This window comes from Salmo salar, chromosome ssa03 (genome assembly GCF_905237065.1).
Source record: "Salmo salar chromosome ssa03, Ssal_v3.1, whole genome shotgun sequence".
NCBI classification, from domain to species: domain Eukaryota; kingdom Metazoa; phylum Chordata; class Actinopteri; order Salmoniformes; family Salmonidae; genus Salmo; species Salmo salar.
In genome coordinates, this window is record NC_059444.1 from 30,148,645 (window position 1) to 30,159,957 (window position 11,313).

Sequence of the window (11,313 nt, forward strand, 5' to 3'; positions counted from 1 at the left end):
TAATTATTAGACTTTCCTATAGAAAAGCATTGAAAAGTCCAATGACCTCAACAACAACAAAAAATCCTGGATGGATTGTCCTCGGGGTTTTGCCTGCCAAATCAGTTCTGTTATAATCACAGACATTATTTTAACAGTTTTAGAAACTTTAGATTGTTTTCTATCCAATACTACCATGTGCATATCCTAGCTTCTGGGCCTGAGTATCAGGCAGTTTACTTTGGGCACCTCAGTCATCCAAACTTCCGAATACTGCCCCCTAGCCTTAAAAAGTTAATAGCTTAATCCACTAACTTGAAGGGGTGTCCACATACTTTTGTATATATAGTTTATCTGCCTCAATTACCTTGTTGCCCTGCACATCGACTCGGTACTGGTTCCCCGTGTATATAGCCAAGTTATCATTACTCATTGTGTATTTATGTCACGCATCCCCATGGTACTGCTGCTCATTCCGTTCACCAGCTCCAGAGGTCTACGTCACCAGTCTTCTAGGCATCACTGAACTGGATTCATTACCACCAACCCCGGACTGTCTTGTCTCATTACACACACCTGGTTCTCATTTTCCCTGATTAGTATGTGTATATACGTGCTCGCCGTCCTCCATTGTCCTTGTCGGTTATTGTTACCATGTCCGTTGGTCCTGTGAGTACCTGTGCTATTGTATCGGTTTCCATGATATGTGTTATTGTGCACTTGTTTTACGGGTCTTGTCCCGTGTATTATTTAGAGGTTTCCACCTCACTCTTCTGTTTGGGTGGAAAAAATAAACCCCCCTATTACGTATTCCTGTGCCTGTCTCCAATCATTAGACAACATGACAGAATAACCAACCTCTCAAAATGGAGACACCAGTTACAGCAGGAATGAGCTGTCATCCATAGTAGAGACAGTCCTGGACAGCGTGCTGGCAACCATCCTGCGTTTGGAGTGAAATGTACACTCCCGTCAGTCTCCGGCACCAGCCCCCACACCGCTACCTGCCTCTGTCCCATCTGAGCCAGTCCGTGAAATACCCCTGTCCCTCCCGGAGCACTTTGATGGCGTGCCAGCGGGATGCAAGTGATTCCTTCTGCAATGCGAACTGTACCTCGCTCGCTACGCCGAGGCTGTCTTTGGGAGAGACAGGGTTTCCACCGTCATTTCGGCACCGACGAGACGGGCCCTGGATTGGGGTGCCGCGGTCTGGGAAACAGGCGGCCTAAGGTCGAGTCCTACGAGTGCTTCACCCTCCTCTTCTGCTCGGTGTTTGATCATCCTGTGGAGGGCCGAGAAAGGGGTGAGTGTCTACTCCGATTACGCCAGAGATCTAGGACCACCTCGGAGTTCACTCTGGAGTTCCGGGCCCTCGTGGCCTCCACCGAATAGAACGAGTCAGCTCTGGTCACTGTGTTCCACTGCGGACTGCAGGAGGAGGTACAGATGGAGTTTGCCTGCCGTGATGACAACCTGTCATCAACCAGCTCATCAGCATGGTGATTCATTTGGATAACCTCTTGCGGTCCCGACAAAGACCTGAGCAGAATCTGGAGCCCATAGATACACCTGCTCTGTGGCCAGAGCCGATGAAGGTGGGCTCTGCACGTTTGCCCAAGGCAGAGCATAGGAGAATAAGGAATCTGGGCCTCCGCTCCTATTGTGGAGAAAGGGGTAATTTCTCCCCGACCTGCCCTATATCCACTAATAGGCGAGGAGGTGACAAGCCAGGGAATTCTCCTGCTCTAACCCAGGTAGGATGTATCTGCACCGGGTTTTGTCTAAGACCCAGGCCACATGCTGGGACTGTGCCATTGACCTGCTGTCTGATGCAGCCCTCCCGAGAGGACACATCTATCCCCTCTCCTATGCGGAGACCGAGGCCATGAAGATCTACATACAGGAGAGCCTCCAGCAGGGTTTTATTCACCCCTCTATGTCACCAGCCTCCTCAAGCTTCTTTTTTTGTTAAAAAAAATGATGGGGGACTGCGCCCCTACATTAATTATCGAACTCTGAATAAAGCCACCTTTAAGTTCAGCTATCCTTTAACCCTCAGCCCAACCATCATTGAACATATGCACAGGGAGCAGTACTTCACGAAACTGGACCTGAGGAGCGCCTACAATCTGGCGCGCATTTGTGCAGGCGACAAATGGAAAACAGCCTTTTCCACGACCACGGGGCATTACGAGTATCTCGTAATGCCCTTTGGCCTGTCTAATGCTCCTTCACTCTTCCAGGCCTTTATTAACGAAGTGTTTCGGGACATGCTGGGACAGGGCGTAGTGGTTTATAAAGACAACATTTTGGTCTATTCTGCTAACCACGCCCAGCATCTCTTGTTATTCAGGTCTGTGCTGGGAAAACTGTTGGAGCATGATCTATATGTTAAACAAGAGAAGTGTTTGTTGTTCCAGGGGTTCGTGTCCTTTTTGGGCTACCTCATAGTGGAGATGGAGGAGCAATGCGTCAGCCCAGTCAAGTCATGGCCCATCCCCAACTACGTGAAAGCAGTCCAGCGATTCCTGGGGTTCGCCAACTATTTCCGGAGGTTCATTTGGGGCTTCAGCACGATGGTCGCGCCTCTTAACTCCCTGCTGAGAGGAAGTCCCCAGCGGCTGCGTTGGACGGCGGAGAGGGCGTTCGAGACACTGCAGATACGCTTCCCCACTGCTCCCGTGCTGGCACATCCCGACCCCTCACTTCCCTTCATCATCGTTGTGGATGCCTCCAAAGTAGGAGTCAGGGCAGTGCTGTCCCAGCACACCGGAACCCCTCCAAAGCTGTGGCCCTGCGCCTTTTACTCCAAGAAGCTGAGCCCCACACAGAGGAACTACGACGTAGCAGACCGGGAACTATTGGCGGTCAAGAAGGCTCTGAAGTTGTGGAGGCACTGGCTGGAGGGGTCCAAACACCCTTTCCTGCTGTGGATGGACCGGCTTTCCAAAGCTTGTCGCATTCTTCCTCTGTCTGGGCTCCCATCGGCCATGCAAACCGTGGAGGCTCTTTTTACGCACGTGTTCCGGCACTATGGGATCCCGGAGGACATTGTCAGACCGTGTTCCTCAGTTCACCTCACGTGAATGGAAAGCGTTCATGGAATGTCCTCAAGGCTAATGGGCAGGTGGAGAGGATCAATCAGGAGGTGGGCCAGGGTGACCGACCGGGGGTGTGGGTGGTTTATCTACCTTGGGCTGAGTACGTGCAGAATTCTCTCTGCCACTCCTCCACTAACCTCACTCTGTTCCAGTGCATGTTGGGGTATCAGCCGGCCCTGGCACCTTGGCATCCGAGCCAGACCGAGGCCCCTGCGGTGGATGAGTGGTTTCGGTGCGCTGAGGAAAGCTGTGCACACTAGTCTCCAGTGGGCCGTGTGTCGGCACAAGGAACAGGTTGACCGCCACCTCAGTGAGGCGCCTGTCTTCTCTCCAGGCAACCGGGTCTGGCTCTCCACCCAGAACCTGCCTCTCCGCCTGCCCTGCCGGAAGCTGAGCCCGCAGTTTGTGGGGGCGTTTAAAGTCCTGGGGAGGGTTAATGAGGTAACTTACCGTTTGCAACTCCCTGCTGAATACCGCATTAACCAGACGTTTAATGTGTGTCTCTCCTCAGGCCAGAGGTGCCTGGTCCCCTCGCTGAGGCTGGACCCAGTGATGCCCCGCCTCCTCTGGACATCGAGGGAGGTCCGGCATACTCGGACCGTGAAGTCTTGGATTTGAGGCGTCAGGTGGGGCGTCTCCAGTATCTCGTCGAGGTCTGGAGAGGGGTACGGCCCAGAGGAACGGTGCTGGGTTCCTGCGGTGGACATCCTGGACACTTTGCTGACCAGGGATTTTCATCGTCGGCGCCCTTACCGACCCACACCACGTCCCTGTGGTCGTACCCAAGGCCGGTGTCGTCCCACTGCTGGTGCAGCGCATCGGGGGGGTACTGTCACGCATACCCCCGGTACTGCTGCTCATTCTGTTCCCCAACTCGAGGTCTACGTCACCGGCCTTCTAGGCGTCACTGAACTGGATTCATTACCACCAACCCCAGACTTTTTTTTCCTCATTACGCACACCTGGTTCCCATTTCCCCTGTTTAGTATGTGTATGTAAACTCAGCAAAAAAGAAATGTCCTCTCACTGTCAACTGTGTTTATTTTCAGCAAACTTAACATGTCAATATTTTTATGAACATAACAAGATTCAACAACTGAGACATAAACTGAACAAGTTCCACAGACATGTGACTAACAGAAATTGAATAATGTGTCCCTGAACAAAGGGAGGGTCAAAAGGCACGTTCAGGCAGATGAGCAGGGACCCTGGGCAACTTTCTTTTGGTGTTTTTCAGAGTCCGTAGAAAGGCCTCTTTAGTGTCCTAAGTTTTCACAACCGTGACCTTAATTGCCTACCGTCTTAAGTCTTAAGGACCACAGGTGCATGTTCATTAATTGTTTATGGTTCAAAGAACTGGCATGGGAAACAGTGTTTAAACCCTTTATAATGAAGATCTGTGAAGTTATTTGGATTTTTACGAATTATCTTTGAAAGACAGAGTCCTGAAAAAGGGGTGGTTTTTTTTGCTGAGTTTATGTGCCCTCTGTTCCCCATTTCCGTTGGTCCTGTGAGTACCTGTGCTATTGTATTGGCTTCCATGATACATGTTATTGTGCACTTGTTTTACGGGTCTCGTCCCGTGTATTATTTAGAGGTTTCCACCTCGCTCTTCTGTTTGGATGGAGAAAATAAAAAAACCTATTAGTATTCCTGCGCCTGTCTCCAATAATTAGACAACGTGACAATTTATTATTACTTTGATTATTATGTGCTGTAACTTTGCTATCATTTCTCTATTTTCTCTCTCTCTGCATTGTTGGTAAGGGCCCATAAGTAAGAATTCCACTGTTAGTCTACACCTGTTGTTTATGAATTATGTGATTAATAAAATATGATTTGATTTTAATGGTAATTGTGAGCAGGGGCAGAAATCCCGGGGGGGACGGGGGGGGACACGACCCCCCCATCCTGGGAAAAATATGATTTATCCCCCCCCAATATATCACTGAAACATAACTATGTAATTTAAATAATATTAATAATACGCAATGAAAGCAATTGTGCTGATTATAGACACTTAATAGCGCGTTTTTAAGTTTCAAAAGATTGCGACCCCCCCGCCCTTTGCCTCACAATGGTTTGATCCACTGCCAGTTCCTTAGCTTGCTACGTAACTGCCGTGAGGTTCATCCAGTCAATCGCGCACACACACACTAGCTGAATATGCAGAGCTAGCACGCAAATATTAACTATTAAGCTAGCTAGTACCTATTCCATTTATGTGGCGTCGTCAAAGATGGAATCAGCATGCAGATGATGTAAGTTAGTGCTTCAAAGTCCCTGTGATAAGGTTAGCGATAAACTGAAGTCCAAACTGAACAGAACTACACTCTCTTCTACCATTGTCTTAAATATATTTAATGGTCTCGTTGCAAAAGCTAAATTGTCGCAAGGGAACTTTTATTTATTTATTTTATTTCACTTTTATTTAACCCTGGTAGCAAAGATTATAGCAAACACCACTGAAACTGAATTGGTGCTCACTAGCTTTGCAAATTCAGCTATTGTTGGAAGCCAGCCAATATGAAACAAACTGTTAAAATTACGAAAGGTTGCAGCATATGTTGTGTAAATGGTGAACTCATACAGCTGTCAACTCTTGTCATTTTAATCCGTTTCACATTTGCTAGCTACCTTTTAGATCGAAGCCCATATAGAATGTTTGAAGATGATAGAAGCCCATCTCCTACTGTAAATAACCTACACACTGTGTGTGTGTGTGTAGCCAGCCAGCCAGGTAGAAAAATGGCAGAAAAATAAAAGACGGACATCAGGGTATTTTTCAATACACCAAAACGCATAGTAAGAACCCTAGTAGCCTAATATCTCAAAGTCTAGTTGATAAAATGTTCATAAGAAAGAAATGAAATTCTAATGGAAATGACTTAAATGTAAATGTAAATGTGTTTCACAATGATGTCATTAGGCAGAGCAGGCAACAGATGGCACACAGACAGCAGAGTTGGGGACAGATATGCAGGGACAGACTGGCAGAGACAGGGAGTCTCAGGTAAGTTTGTTGAGTCTTTGTTTGGCAACATTATGAAAGGTTCTCAATTTTTTTTACTTGTAAAATAGGAACATAATTGGAAAATGCCATGGATACCCCCACTCTCAACTTAAACTGGTGACTGAACTAAGATTTGTTAAAGGCAATGGTATTGCTGTTGTGATTAGTTGTGTAGTTTTGGGTACCGGTAGTTAGGAGTACGGCAAACACCTTATTTCTTTGGTTCCTCAATATACATTTACCATATTACAATGTAGGCTATGTGTTACAGCACTACTTTTGGTGTCCCCCTCAGGAATTGTTCTTGAGAAAATTTCATGTAATTGTCCCCTCCAAAGTGGATATCAGATTTTCGCCCCTGATTGTGAGGCATAACGAATCATTTTGAGTTCTCAAGTAGTTCTCAAGGTTTAACTTATTTTACTCAGGTCTACCAGGAAATATATGGTTTTATGGAAGGTTACTGTTCAATATTACATGTACAAAAGCATCTGGTTTATTGACATCCATCCATCTTAGAAATTAATAATATTTTCCTCTGTGTCATTACTTGAGATTGACCAGACTCTCTCTCTGTTCTTGGAACACACATGCCATATATCTTATGTTGAGTTACTAAAGATGTGTTGGTTCAAGGGAGTGATGTGGGTGAAATGTGGAGTAGGTTGTTGTGAAGCTCCTTGGCAGAGTCCTATCTCAGCCATGTGATGACCCAAGTTTCTCTGGAAGGAGGGTCAGTCGTCCGGGTAACTCTTTCATCAGGCCTTCTTGGAAAAGGTCTAAATTCTCTGTTGGGAAGATTAGGTTCACAGTTTAGCTTTGATAATTAATTCAGATTTTACAGCAGACTTGATAGGATCCAGCTCTTGTTCTCATATCTTTATCTGTTGAGCTGCTGGGAACAGAGCATGGGCTCCTTTGTGATCCTACTACCTTCTAAATCCCCACTATCTCAGCATGCTATCTAATACAACTAAAACAATGTTACATTTTAACCTACCCTCCCTCAGGGTGAAAAAAAGTTTACTTTTTAGTTTTTCCCATCAGCAGAAAAATGTAAAATAACTAACCTGTAAAAATAAAAATAAAGTTTGCTAGCAGAGATGAAAGCAAAAGCCCTCAAACATCTGGTGAGCAGACCCTGGCAGGTTAAGATAAACAGAAAGTCCTTTTATGGAAGTGCTCATACCCTCCACAGATTCAGAGGTATGGTGTGGAACACCTTCAAAGGAGTGCGGGGCCGCCACATCTTGTTTCCATTTACCCTGTAACCAGGCCACCTTCTCATCAGCAGACAGTTCTCCTGGCACTATATATGTACTCCTGCAAAGAGGATACTCTTTTTATTTATTTAATTAACCTTTATTTAACTAGGCAAGTCAGTTAACAACAAATTCTTATTTACAATGACGGCCTACCAAAAGGCCTCCTGCGTGGACTGGGGCTGGGATTAAAAATAAATTAAATAAAAATATAGGACAAAACACTCATCACGACAAGAGACACAACACAACACTATATAAAGAGAGAAAAAATAAAGACCTTAAACACACAAGAGCAGACACGCACACACACACGAGCATTTGTGAGCGCACATACACACACACACACACACACACACACACACACACACACACAGACAAACACACAAATGTTCTCTGAGACACACAGCATACTTTCTGAGTGACCTTCTGTAGAAACAGAGAGGGGAGTAGATAAAGTAGCTCATACCCAGCTCTGAAACAGAGACGCACGGCAAACCCACAACTTCAACCCACGTTGTAACATCTGGCACTGGGCATCTGGCACCATACATCAAACCCTGCTCCTCCATGGTCCACGGATGGCAGGACGGCCCACACAAGACAACGTCTTATCAAACTTACTTTTAAAACTAACATTTGCTTTTAAGGGGAACGTGAGCCCCAAGACCAGGAGCAAGCAGGAGCTAGGAGGCCCTACTAGGCCCATGTTCAGTGTCAAGGTTGGGGGTTGGTCCAGGCCCATCCCAACCCTATATGTCAGTGTGTCAGGGGGAGAGTCCAACCGCAATCAAGCCACATTCCTGGGGTGGAGCCAAGGGATGATGGGGGGAGACGCAGACCTGAATGGACCAGTCTCTGGAGCCCAGACCCATACTCAGCCTCACCACCCTGTGGAAGCCTAAGGGAGGTGTCACGACTCACAACCACTCCGGGGATCTAACATCCAACCGCTTTAGGGCTCCAATGAACAGTCCAGTATCCAGCCCAGAGCCAATGAGAGTACTCCATTGGCTGCAGCGATGTTGCCCTTAGCTGTCACAGGGACATGAACATTGTCTCCATTCTGCGGGATGGGGGTTAGAGAGAACAGGCTTGACGTGATAAGACCCAGGCTAGAGCTGCAACAGCTCAAAGTGGGTCATACAGTATCTGTATCTGCACAGCTCTCTGCTCCACCTCCCCTCAGCCCAATCATGCATCTGCTACAGTGTACAGTATCTGTAGCCTTTTCCAATGCTTTACTTCCCTACCCACCACCAGAGAGAGAGAGGGAGAGAGAGCCCCCTGGCACTAAGCACTTAGCTATGTCTGTCTACCACAGCTCGTCTGCCTCCCCCTCAGTCTCCCCATCTGCCACCAGTGTAACTACATTCCTCTCCTCTGATAGCATCAATAGCCTCATGGTGGGGCGATAAATAACGCACGGAAGAAGGTTTGGGGCTGCCATGTTTCTCAGTCATAAAACAGCATGGTGGCCTGCCACGTTGCCCTCGGTCGGTTGATTTCCTACCTACCTACCTACCTACCTGTGTGTGTGTTGTATTTTTATTATCCTGTTCCATTGAGCCCTGGCTCAGGCTGGCTCTCATTTATTGAAAGACAGTGTTGTGTTGGCCTTTCTCTGTTGTTCTCTCTCTGTGACTAGAGGACTGTGTTCAGCAGTGGGCTGGATAATTGAATGATATTGTGAGAGATAAATCAGATCAGGAATTGTGTTTATTCCTCTGTCGGTCTGGATTAGTGGTCCTTTATATCCGCCTTAAGGAATGACACACACCCCCGGATGGGCAGATGCACAGACGCACGCACTCATACACACACACACAGGTACAATGCTGCAGATGTGGACAATGTCAATGGAATGAATAGCAACAACATGAATAGTGCGTTGCGCTAAATTCAAACCCTACCGTTTGGAAAATCCCAGAAGGTCAAGTCTTTGACACATTATTTAGAAAGGTAAAGGACAATGGATACGAATTTCAATCAACAGTTCTATGGCAAGATAATAGAACAGACAGTCATTGGAAATAATAAGTACTTTACTGTACTGTACTGTAAATGCTTTGAATTTCTTTGCAGTGCATGCGTACAAGGAACTGTACAACAAAGATGCAACTAAATAGAAAGAGACTATGGACGGTGTACAGAGAAACAAGGTCTTTCTATTTCAATGGAATTTCAAAGCACATTGAAATGCTGGCCCTTTGTGTTTCTCAGAGTGTTAGTGTCTACAATACACAGCGTCTTCTGTTTTCAGTACTAGATTTATTTGAGCGTAAATCTCTACTTGTGTACTGGTGTACTTGCGTGCGTGCGTGGGTGCGTGCCTGCCTGCGTGTGTGTAAGCGTGCTTCTATGTGTAAGCTTGTGTGTAAGAGGGATTGGTTTGAGGAGGCTGATTCAGAGGGGATTGTAAGGGGATTTCTATTCCAGGGGTGAGAGTAGTACATACAGCTGTAACTGTTATTGTGTAGGAAAGGCCCTGCAGCTTTTTGTCTGTCTCCTGTTATGTGGGTAAAGGGAGGGTTAGGTTAGGTATTATTAAGCAGACTAGGCTAAAGATCTTTTCCCGACCGATCCCTAGTAATCCTAATAATCCAAGCTTGCGTTCTCATTCCTCTGTAATGGGAGCCAGATGTTGATAGGCCAGATAAAAAGTAAACCTGTGTTTTTATCCAAGCTAAATAAAGCAGGAGGCTTGTGGGCCACAGGAATTCAACATGATGTGCTGAAAATATGTGAACACATGCACACACTCCTACACAGGGAAATGCTTACATACACACAAGTACTATACACAGGGTATGAATAGATACACATTTATATGTCTCAGATACTGTACTGTAGGCCTACTGTACAGAACACGCATACTCAACATAACTCACACACTTACAGTCAGCACACACATACATGCATAGAGTCAAGGCACGCATGCACACACACACACACACATTTTAATGTATTGTACAATATTTCTCAGCAATTGCATGTACTGTACCACATTATGTGTTTTCTACTGGCCCTCTATGAAGTGCTTTAGGAGAGAGAGAGAGAGAGCGAGAGGGAGAGGGAGGGAGGGAGAGAGGTGGTGCAGTCAGCTCTGTATTGTTCAAACTCATGTCCTCTGGGCTTTGGGCTGCACAGATTGCTTTCACCAGTCCACAGAGGCAGACGATATGAGGTGGAAATAGCAGGCTGAAAGGAGCCCCCGGCTCCTGGCCCACGCCACACACACACACACACACACACACACACACACACACACACACACACACACACACACACACACACACACACACACACACACACACACACACACACACACACACACACACACACACACACACACACACAAATACACACACGCACGCACACACACACACACACACACACACACTCTCAAGTGGAAGGACACATCCTCAGGTAATCACAGGGATTTCTCCCCTCACAGTCAACACAACCCAGTTCTCATGGAGATATTTCATGGAGTCTTGTTTGATGCCCGACTCTGAATCCCTGCGTATTGCATAGTAGATCAAGTGAGACTGTGTTAAGTACAAATGCAAAGTAATTCATTTCGTATCGTTTCAGGCGACATGGAGCGATGGCGGAGGGAAATGAAGAGTAAAATTGAATTTGGGGTAGTTCTAATATAGAGCCTATTTTTCAGGCTATGCATATTATTTGGGAGGGCTTCTGGGGGATATTTTTTCTACAAATGTAATTAAATCTATTTTCTCTATTCCACCTTAAGTAGGTACGTCTGAATAGACTATTTCTGAAGTTGCATTTGTCATATCTGGCAATGCACTTCAAACATTAGGAGGAAGGTGGAGAAAGTGGCTGACCCAGATATGGCAAACTATTCTTTGTTGTCCTTTTTCCTTTCGGCAGGAGAATATGCTGACCTTGACTAATACCTCCACCTTCACTACAATGCCTGCTTTTATAC

At 46.3% G+C, this 11,313-nt stretch overlaps 1 long non-coding RNA gene across 1 annotated transcript; it reads right to left on the reverse strand.

The window, feature by feature from the left end:
- Positions 1-6,359: 6,359 nt before the first annotated feature.
- On the reverse strand, positions 6,360-8,389 carry LOC106599907 (uncharacterized). The gene is made up of 3 exons (XR_001327611.2): positions 7,825-8,389; positions 7,283-7,416; positions 6,360-6,881 (listed from the first exon to the last, which is right to left on the reverse strand). It is a non-coding gene; the product is annotated as an uncharacterized lncRNA (long non-coding RNA).
- Positions 8,390-11,313: the final 2,924 nt, after the last annotated feature.